The sequence below is a fragment of the Mustela putorius genome, unplaced genomic scaffold (assembly GCF_011764305.1).
Source record: "Mustela putorius furo isolate JIRA1106 unplaced genomic scaffold, ASM1176430v1.1 tig00003853_pilon_pilon_pilon, whole genome shotgun sequence".
Lineage (NCBI taxonomy): Eukaryota > Metazoa > Chordata > Mammalia > Carnivora > Mustelidae > Mustela > Mustela putorius.
This window is the reverse complement of record NW_025422005.1, coordinates 47078558-47089746: the sequence shown is the minus strand read 5'-3', so window position 1 is coordinate 47089746 and position 11189 is coordinate 47078558. Positions and strand designations below refer to the sequence as shown.

Here is an 11189-nt window from a genome sequence, read left to right as displayed (position 1 = left end):
AATAGAGTTAGGGAACAGAGTATGGGCGGAGAGCTGTATTTTAATGAAGGGAGTCAGACAAGAACCCTCTGGGGCATAATTGTATTTGTAAGAACTTAACGAATTAAGGGGGTAGGTTATATGAAGATCAGGCAGAAGGGGGAAATGCATGCAAAGATCCTGAGGTATAGACACGCTTGGTGTGTCCTAGGAATTGGGAAAGACCAATGTGACTGGAATGGGGTAAATAAGGGGAGAGATGGTAGAAAATGGGCTTTAGGCATAAGCATGGGCCAGGATCCTATGAAAATAAGAGAGAGCTTGAGAACGCCTGCGTGACTTTTGGCCTGAACTACTGAGAAAACAGGGGTGTCATTTCCTGAGTGGGCAAGTGCTGGGAAGAGTGGGGATGGGTAAAACTTCCGAGTACGGTTTCCTGTACAGTTTCAGTGTGCGTATTTGATAACCAGGTACGCCTATCAAGGATGGATGTTGGGTACATAAGTCTAAACTCAGAGGAGAGGCATGGGCTGGAAGGTGAATCTGGAGATATCGATGTTATTCAAGGCCAAGGGGCTAGAGAGCCGGCAGGGGAGACAGAAGAGATGGGATGGTTGGCCGTGGGAGGACCATAATAATTCAAGAACTGCAGGAGGGGAAACACCCAGAAAAGGAGACTGAGAAACAGCAGTCAGTGAGGTGGGAGGAACACCTGGAGAGGGTGGGGTGTGGGCTCCAAGAACAGAAAGAATTTTAAGAAAGCAAAGATGGTCACCGTGTCGAGTTCCACTTCTTTCAATAGAGGATTTAGATCAATTCACATTTTTTGGAATACTCAAGTATTGCACGTCTTTCTTACGCCTTATTTTGTATTTCTATTTATTATGCTGTTGTCTTTGCTTATATATTTCTCGTTTGACAAAAGTTCAATTTGTAACTGGTTTGTAGGGGAGTCTCCAATTGCTGAGTATAAACATGAAATTGTTTTGATTTTCCCACTGTTGCTTCCAAGTTACGGTACGTTGACGTCCCTCTCCCACCAGGCAGTGGCTCCCTTCATGCTATTTTGGCCAGATTACTTAATTTTCAACAACTTTTGACTAAAAGCACAGTCTAATTCTGTTTTTAAAAACTCAACTCTGTTTATTTAAAAAAACAAAGTTCTTCCAAAAGGCATGTCCTTCTGTTTTTAACTTTTTAAGTGGAAATTATCAAACACATACAAAATCAGAGAAATCCTATTCATTTTAAATCTCAGTCTGCTATCCGAGTCAATGTTCTCCGTCTCTAGAGGCTGGAGGAGGGGGACCCATGGTGGCCCGCTATCCCCGGGCTCATTCCCAGACTATCTTGTCAAGGCCTCCAGAGATGAGATCATGTCATCTGTCCCCTCCCCATGCTGCTGATGTCATGAATTCTGACTCTCTTCATCCTCTAGTCTTTCCTGACCTCAAAAATACCACAGTCCTTCCCTGCGCCTGTTATCCCTGAGCTCATCCTCCATACCACCCAGAGACCTGGAATGGGGTGAGCACATCACACCAGCACCCCCACTTACCTCCAGTTCTCTCTCCCATAGCCCTGCACTGGAGGCTGTCTCCGTGGACACGCCTGTCCTCCTTACAGGAAATGGTGGGCTTTTGAGGGGCACGTATTGTCTCGTTTCCTGAGCTCTAGCTCAATTCCTGGTACGTTGTAGATTCCAATAAATGCTAAGTAAAAGGCCAACAGAATAAACATGGACTTGGGTCCTTCTCAAGAGAGGGTCAATAAATAACACTTCTGAACAATTTGAGAAATAAATCAAAAATAAAGACACAGATGAAATATCACCTTTAGTAGTGAGAGATCCTCTGTTGGATAACATAGCTTCGCTTGAGTGCCAAATGAGTCAGCCAGGGACCTATGGCTTTAGGCAGATGCCCACCCAGATGAGGGGGCTCTAGGGGCAGGAGGGGGTGGGGAAGGAGAGTCACAGCAGTGTGTGCTCTCTGTGGGCAGACCTGCTCCAAGAAGGAGACTGGCAGAGCTGAACTCAGTATGCCTCGCTATTCTCCCAAATTTACTAGGAGAGAAATCACCTGTCTCCCCCGAGGCAGAGAGTGAGAAAAGGGAGAGAGATCCAGAACATAGGGGGTACACTCATTTGGTTCCTTGGCAGGAAGGAAGCAGCAGACAAGGAAGATTCCCCGTGATCAACTACATGCATTGAACATGGCAGGGGACCCCCCGTCACCCAGATTAGAGTTTCCAATGCTCACAAAAGCAGTCAGAGGTAGGTATCATGATCTCATTTTATAGGAGAAGCAGCCAAGGTTCATAAGGGCTTAGTCACGTATCCCAGATTATAAACCAAGGAATGGTAGAGCGAGAGTAGATTCAATTGCATGACTAATAATGGCTGAGATTTGTTTAGGTGCTTATTCTCTGCTGGGCTGTGGGATATGGACATGGATACATTTAATCCTTACAACAATTCTATGAGGCAGATATCGGTTTTTGTTCTATTTTGCAGACGAGGTAATTTAGACCAAGGTCACAGCTCAGGATGGAGATTCAAAGAACAGCCTGTCCTCCAAAGCCTTGGTTTGTCTCCAGACTGTCATATTATCCTGGTCTCGGGCAAAACATGTAGGCAAATCAGGAACTTGCCCCAAATCACAGAACATAATGCCACTAAGACAAAAACTTCATTTCTAAAACAGATGAGCTCTCCAGGGTCTGGGTTTAAATCTCACCATTTGTCAGCCTCTTCCTCGCCTCCCAAGGGGTGGTGATGCTACCCCATCGCAGAGGCAGGTAAACCCCAGACTGGCGAATGTGCTCCGCCCAGGCACAGGGATAAGGATCAAGTCACGTGAGCCCTCACTTCTCAGGCAGGAAGCAGGTTTATGGTTTATCTTCGCCTGCAGAGGGCTGGCTCCTCTCCGGGTATCTGTTTTGACCCAGTGAGGCTGCTCTCCAGTGTTTGCCCATGTCTCAGACAGGAAGGGATGCTCAAGGTCCCTCTGTTCGGGGGCAACTCTGGGGTTCTGTGATAGAGAGCAAGGGACAAACCCTAGGCTGGGAGAGGGGCAGGGCAGGGCGATGGGGTAGCTGGACGTGGGGTCTAACTGCTTCCAAGAAGATGGGATAGTTCACTAAATCCTCTCAACAGAACTGAGAGGCAAGTGTGATCTCCGTTTTTCAGAAAAGTAAACTGAGGAAGTTGACATGGAACAAATGGGCAGGAGGAGGAACTGAGTGGCGGGGCAGGTGGAGAACGAGCAGAGAGAGAAGCGGGGGAGATCTCTTCCCCTCTCGCAGGTGGCGCGTTCCACACCAGCATGCCCAGTCTCCTGCCCCACTTGGGGAGAAAAGGTGAACTCTGGATGGGGGAGGTGTGGGCGCAAAGGTGGTATTATGATGCCCACTTATAAGGTAAGAAGCCAGAGGCCCTGCCTGAGGGCCACAGATGGTAGATGGTGGAGGAGAGCCTGGAACTCAGGCTGGTCCTGCTCTCGCACTGATGGGGTCTCTCGTACCCGTCCATACCTTGCTTAAAGTGTTACCAGGACCAGCAGCTTCATTCTCACCTGGAGATTTTTTTTTTTTTTTTTTTATAAAAGGAATCTCAGGGCCAGCCCCAAGCCTCCTGGCCAAAATTTGCCTCTTACCTGGATCCCTAAGTGATTCCAACATCCATTCACACTGAGAAGTCCTGTCCTACACCACACACAGGTTTTCCTGAGGTTCCTTCTAACCCCCAGGTTCTCACTTTTCCATCGCAGGTGGGCACGTCCCCGTCGCCTCTCTCTGTTTCTCTCTCTCACAGCCTTGGCTCCCAGACCCCCTGCAGCACACACAGCGTGCTCTGCTCTCTGCCAGGCACCTGGGATTCTTGGTTCCCACTCTCGTCCGTCTCCGTGAGCTGGTGAGTGCGTTGGGGGACAGGAGTGCAGCATAGCATGTTGTCCACACAGCAAAAGCAGCTCCTTAGCTCCTTACTCGTCTCCACCGCTATCTACAGACCTCATCTCATCCTGATCTTTATCAAAGTAAATTACAGACTTGCCCAGGTTTTCAGAGCTAGTTTCGTTCAGATGAAGGGCTCTTCAGTGCTCCTTTCTCTCTCTCCGTGAGAAGAAAATCTCACTGCCAGTTTGGAGATACTGAAACACAGGCATAGTACGTATTCTTTATTTGTTTTTAAGATTTTATTTGCTTATTTGAGAGAGAGCGAGTGAGAACCCACGAGAGAACATGAGCACAGGGAGAGGCAGAGAGAGAAGGAGAAGCAGGCTTCCCCATGTGGGGCTTAATCCCAGGATCCTGGGATCATGACCTGAGCCAAAGGTAGACACTTAACCGACTGAGCCACCTAGGCACCCCTAGTACGTATTGTTTTAAATGAGGATACTGGTTGCTACAAGAATTAGTCTTCTGGAATGCCCTCTGACCTACACGAGTCCCCCGTGACACTGGGACAGTGGCCCGTCCTGAGGCGTGCTTCCTCTGCTGGCCAATCTCATCATTCCAGAAACCAGTAGCCTTAGCCTCCAGCCTCCACTCTCACTCACTTGCCGTGAGACTTTGTGAAAATTGGCTCTGATGTAAGAAGCACTTAGTTCAGGGACGCCTGGATGGCTCAGTTGGTTAAGCAGCTGCCTTCGGCTCAGGTCATGATCCCAGCGTCCTGGGATCGAGTCCCACATCGGGCTCCTTGCTCCGCAGGGAGCCTGCTTCTCCCTCTCCTTCTGACTCTGCCTTCCACTCTGTCTGCCTGTGCTTGCTCTCTCTCTGACAAATAAATAAATAAAATCTTAAAAAAAAAAAAAAAGCACTTAGTTCAGTGCCACAAGCAAAGGAGACAGGAAGAGGCACTTCCTATTGATCCCTGGGTCTCAGTTTCCCCATCCAGGGAATGAAGGTGTTCTGCTAGAATCAATTTTCAAACTGTGGTCTACAGAGCTTTGGGAATCAGGCTGGATCTATACCTGGTTTGGGCTGAGACAGGAAAGAGAAAGCAAAGGGATCCCTGGCTGCCCCTGGTTTCAGTCAGGACAGCTGACATTTATCTGTTTTACACAAAAACTTTCTCAGGAGACATTCTATAAACATATATATTTTCTGGTCTAAAATAATTTTGAAAACCATTGTGCTGAAAACTGTCTGAGATTCCTTCTAGCTAGGACCAACTGTGATTCCAGGCCTGACTGGGATTTATTAAGGAGCACTAAGCAAATATTTATTGAGTATCATCCTGTCCTTTGCTGAGTGACGTGCCTGGATGGCTGCTTTACGATGTTCCTTTTGGTGGCTGTAGGGAAAGCGGACCATAAGGATAGGTGACAGACATGCCAAGATCCACTCAATGTTCTCTCTGTAGCAGCAGAGCCCAATTTTTAGCTGGACCCCTGGTTGCGCAGAACACACTCTGTTCCCAGCCGCCTGGGTAGCTGTTTGACTATATTCTGAACAATTCCATAAATGGAAGTGGGTACAATTTGTGCACCATGCCGTTAAAAAAAGAGGGGGTGTATGTGCCTTCCCCTTCTCCATTGCTTCCTCCCAACTGGACAGTATGCAGACAGTGTGGTGAGCAATGTTGGGTTACATGAGCCAGAAAATACCAGAACTTCTACTTACATTTATTGTATCCTATCCTCGTAACCTATTTTTTTGTATTTATCTCATAATATACATCCACATTAGTATGACAATACTCGTAATAATAGCCACCTCTTAATGAGACCTACTGGAAACTGGACCCTCTTCTAAGTACTATGCATTAAACAGCTCATACAATTGCCCCAATGAGCGGGTGAGGTTGCTATTACTATCATAAAACTGATTTTGCAAAGGGGAAAACTGAAGCACAGAAATTAAAAATATCATGTGCCTGGGCAGACACAGAGATGGGCTGTATTTATGCCTCTCAAAAGGACAGCATGAGGGGCACCTGGGTGGTGTAGTGATTTAAGCATAGGAATCTGGATTTCGGCTCAGGTCATGATCTTGGGGTGGTGAGATCCAGCTCCCAGCTCAGTAGGGTGTCTGCTTGAGATTCTCTCCCTCTGCCCCTTCCCCACTCACGTGTATTCTCATAAAAAATGAAAGAAAGGAAGAAAAGAAAAGAAAAGAAGAGAAAAGAAAGGGAAAGGAAAGGAAAGAAAAGAAAAGAATAGAAAAAAAGTCCTCGGGGAGCGGACAGCCTCCGGTAGTTCATTCTTCCTGGCAGGCTTGTCCCTTCCCAATGCAGCCCCAGCCAATGCCTGAGCAAGACAATGGCAGAAGGGGCTCAGCCTCTCCACCCAAAGTGGGATTCATCTAAAGGACTCCCTCCCTCCTACAGCACTCTCCTTTGGGCAAGCAGAGACTTTATCAAAGAGTAGTTCCAGCAGCTTCCTCTGTAGTTCTAGCAGCTTCCTCTGCCTAGTCATGCTCACTCCCTTCCTAAGTCTACTCTTGGGAAGTTACTTACTCTCTGTGGCTCAGCCACTACTTCCCAGTATGCCCAACGGACACAGTGGCAGAGCTAGGATAGATGCCCGAGCAATACAGATGACTCTTTGTGCACCCCTCATTATCCTGTCCCTGCTTCTGTCTTTGCACTTGCCATATGCAGTGACATTTTGGGTTTCTGAGTCTGGGGTGTGTGTGCATGTGCGTGTGCACATGCCAAAACATACATAACATAAAATCTGACATCTTAACCATTTTTGCAGCGTACAGTTCAATGGCTTTAATTATATTCACACTGCTGTGCAACCGTCCCCATGCCATTTCCAATACTTGTTCATCAGCCAAAACAGAAGCTCCGCGCCCCTTAAACAATAACCTGAATCTGCTTTTTAGGCCCAAATATAAGCTGAGCTTCATCAAGACAGCAATTCTGCCTTACTCATCTCTATCTGCAACTCCTAATGGGGCCTGACATTTACTAGGCATCCAAGACATTGCTTCCTGAACTGAAGAATTAAACGAGAAAATTTCTTCTGAGATACGTGGAAAAATTTGGGAGAAGTGACATTTCACTGGACTCTTACAAGATGAATGAGATTTCAATAGGTGGGCAGGAGAAAAGGGCATCCCAGGCTGTGGGAACAGAAGGACAGGGTGACTACTTCTGGCGGCCACGCCAAAGTCAAAGTTCCCCTCTCAGAACTGCAGTTTTGTTTACGGCAGCAAGGTGCACAAGTAAGAAATATACATACATTTCCTATCCTCTCTTTCAGATCCAGATGGCCATGTAACAGTTGTAGCCAATGAGATGTAGGCAAAAAAACAAATGGTGATTTTGGGGGAAGGTTCACATTCCTGAAATGGGTATTGCCACTTCCTCCTTGTTTTCTTCCTTCTACTTCTCATCTGGAATGTGGGTGTAATGGCTGGAGCAATAGTAGCCGTCTTGCAACCTTGTAAAATTATGGAGTCCTTGGTCTTGCCATTTTTGTGCCACTGAATTAACGACTCTAGATGTTTGTGTTTAATTCCTAACTGTAAAACTTGCCTGAGATTTTTTTTTCATAAATGGCATTTAATATGTCTTTTTTAAAAAAATATTTTATTTATTTATTTGACAGAGAGAGAGAGAGACCACAAGTAGGCAGAGAGGCAGGCAGAGAGAGAGGGGGAAGCAGGCTCCCCACCAAGCAGAAAGCCCAATGCAGGGCTCGATCCCAGGACCCTGGGATCATGACCTGAGCCGAAGGCAGAGGCCCAACCCACTGAGCCACCCAGGTGCCCCTAATATAAGTCTTAACTGATATGTTTGTCAGCAGTTTTAGAAGCACTGGTAAGCTTGGAAAATGAAACTAAGTACCACCCCAAGAGCCATGGATGGCTCTGACCAGCAGAAGAAATTCTGCCTTCTCTGCCTCATGTAACTAGCAGCCAAATGGGGAAGTGGCCTCTGCAGTGGCTCTCTGGCAGGATCAGGAAACCACACAAGTCAGCAAAAGCCACAGTCTAGAAGTGAAAATGACCAAGAAGCCGCCATAGTCAAGCAGTGTCTCTGGGAAGCCAGATCTCCTGGGCATTTGCCAGCAGAGCCCCAGAAGCAGGCAGGTGAGGCCACCTTGCCACTCTATCTTCTAAACCCTGCTTGAGAATATATGACTGATTGGACTAATTCATATTTAGAACTCGTACCACAAAGGAACTCTGGAAATGCATTTTTGTTTTTGTTTTTGTTTTTAGGTTTCCAGTCTACACTCGCCAGAAGGAGGTTGGAGTAGAGACTGAATGCCATGCATGACATGTACCATAGCCTGGAACAGATATGTTCTCCATCTTCCCCTGACCAAGTACTGCTTATCCTCCAGTTTTGGGGTTAGACTTCAACTGCTGGAGAAGGCATTACCCGACCCCCCCGGTCTATTTAGATGGCCCACCTCATGTCCTTGCTGAAAATCCCCATATCATCCTGCAATTTTCCATAACAAACCTCATATTCAATATACTCCTGCTCTTAGAGCGTGTCTTCCTTGCTAAGCTCCATGATAGCAGAGATGGGTCTCTCTTCCTCACCCCGTGTCCTGGGTAGTTTGCCCAGTGGGTGCAACATTACAGTCTCTCTGTGTGAAATGAGTGAGCGTGTTGCACGAGTAAATCAATGGATGCACAAAGGAGAGCATAGGGGTAAGCACTTTGGAAGAGCAGGTCATGAGGCCAATACAGACATTGGTCAGTTCCTCTGACACGGGAGGGGATTTCCATCTCTGAATTGTTTGGCAGCAATGATAAGTATAAAGGCTGGTGGACCTGAATATCATCTGGAAAAACCTGTCACACTGTAAATAATTTTCATCATCATCTTTGAATGGAATGAGACTCGCCTAAGAGAAGGGGATTTCCTATTCACGTGTGTCTGTCTCCAACACCAAACCCTGGTCCCCAGACAACTTGACATTGAGGAGTCCGAAGAGGCATGAGATGCTCAGGAGCCTAAAAGATGCAGGAAAGGGGTTTGTTCAGAGGTTGCCCACAGCCTGGTCCCCAGAACAGACTATCTCAGAAAAGGAACATTTCCCATATAGTTCTGGGACAGGAATGTTTTGAATACAGACTCACTTCTTCAAGGGTTTGACTTGATAACTTGTTCTCCTGTGTGGAAGCCTGGCCATAATATTGAAAAGTTCACTTCTCCGAAGAGAGAGCCTGAATGGTAGCTATGTGTTAGCACAGTAATGCTTAGGCTCTGGCACAAAATCAGTCTATCAGAAGCTCCTTCCCTCTAAATACAGGGACCAGTTACACAGGCTCGACAAAGGTCTTGAGTCAAATGAATGCAGAGCCCATTTTGGGATTCCCAGCCCTGCTGTCTCTCGCTCCAAAAAACTGATTACAGTTGAAATTAGTAACAGCCCAGAGGCAGCAAAGCCTAGGGGAGAAACTGGCGCTGATCAAAGGAGAGTCACACTTTGGGGCTTGGTTTTGACATATGTTATGTGGAGTCACACTTCCCCCAAGATACACTCATATGGTAACAAAACGAAACTTTGCAAGGTCAAGGTCACATAGAAAAGAGGTATTAATTAGAAACTTATAATATGTGTATATGTATATGTATACATATGTACATAAATATGGAATATAGGTATTTACAAAACATCAGTGGACAGTGGTCAGCGTCATTTAAGATGTTCAGGACCCACTTGTGCCTCATTCTCACGTGGTCTCACTATTGATCCATTCATCCCCAATCCATCCCACCCATGAATCCTCCTGCCTTGCTTACAAATCTAGGAAACATTTAATTTTTTGTTTTCTTTCAGTGGTCCTCTTTTCTTTCTTACTACTTTCTTGGTTTAGAATAGTCATTGAAAGTTAGAGCTCTGGACTCAGACTTTCTCAGTTTAAATTCCAATCTACCACTTGCTGCTCTGTGACCTAGGAAAATTAACCTAATTTCTCCCTGTCTCAGCTTCTACTCTCTAAAATGGAGATTAAAATATCTCTAACCACACGGAACTGTTGTGGGAATTCAATGAAGTCACCTACATGGCATTTAAAATAATGCCTGGCATATTGTAACTTCTCAATGATATTCGTTATCCTTCTTATAATTACTGTTATTAATATTTATGGGTAGCACTCCTTTACTCTTTGGAGGCTTAAATTCCATAAATTTTATGTAGTAAGTCAAATTTATGGTTTAAATGACAGCTAGATCAAATTTGTTTCTCTTCCATTCTCCATTCTGGGACTTTGAATAGAGCAAGTGAGCTTGGGTTGATCTCAGAATGAGCTGGAACTGAAGAAATTAAGCTTACTCACCAAATGTGCAAATTTCAGAGAAAAGAATTATAGCATTAATTGGGTTGCCTTGGGAAGCAGACAAATCCTGCACAAACTGGCTTAATCTAGAAACAAACACATTAGTTCACATAGTAGATATCCAGCGGTAGGCAGGGGTTAGGTGGGTGGGGACCTCCAGGGTTGGTTGATTCAGAGATTTGATGATGCCATTTTGGTCCTAGGTTCCTGTTCTTTCCATCCCTCCCCTCTGTCCTCTGTAGCAGTGACCTCATCCTAAGTCTGCCTCCCCTTGTGTTCATATGGTGACAGCCAATGACAACGATGACACATGCGTCTTCTTTGCTATCCAGTGAGGGAGGAAAAAAAGGCTAAATAACCCTGAAACATTCTTCACTGGAGTCTCCAGGAGGCTCTCCTCATGACTCAGGGGCCTCCCAAATCTACCTGGAAAGAATGGTGATACCATGGTTTCTGTAGACCCATCAGCTGAGGTGGTGTGCAGATTGGAGTTCAGTCCCTGTGACCTTTGTAGAGATCACATGCCATGTGAAGAGGCTTTCAGGTGGTGCTAGGGTTTACCTCCAGTGTCAGCAAATGAGGGTGGTGTGTTTGTCTATTGCTATACAGCAAATGACCCCAAACTTAGAGATTTGAAGATACAGCTATTTTGTATCTCACAATTTATGGGTCATGAATTCAGGCAGGGCACAGCTGGGAGATACTCCAGCCTCACACAGCTTTGACTGGGATCACTGATTGATATCAGCTGGTAACTAGGCTGGTCTGAGGGTCCGAGGATGTCATCACTTGCACCCTAGGGACAGCTGGGGGCTGGGCTCAGCTGGATGCCTCCCCCTTACTGGGTGGTCTTTCTACAGAGGAGCTGGACTTCTCCCAGCTCAGTCTGCTACCCTGCTATAAGGGACCGAGAAATTGTGAAATAGAAGGTGATTCCAAATGATTTGAAA

General features: G+C 46.1%; 1 long non-coding RNA gene across 1 annotated transcript; it reads left to right on the top strand.

Annotated features, from left to right (window-relative positions):
* The first annotated feature begins 2888 nt into the window (after window positions 1-2888).
* Window positions 2889-8422, top strand: LOC123386964. Its single transcript, XR_006601761.1, has 2 exons — window positions 2889-3892; window positions 8161-8422. It is a non-coding gene; the product is annotated as an uncharacterized LOC123386964 (long non-coding RNA).
* The last annotated feature ends 2767 nt before the right edge of the window (window positions 8423-11189 follow it).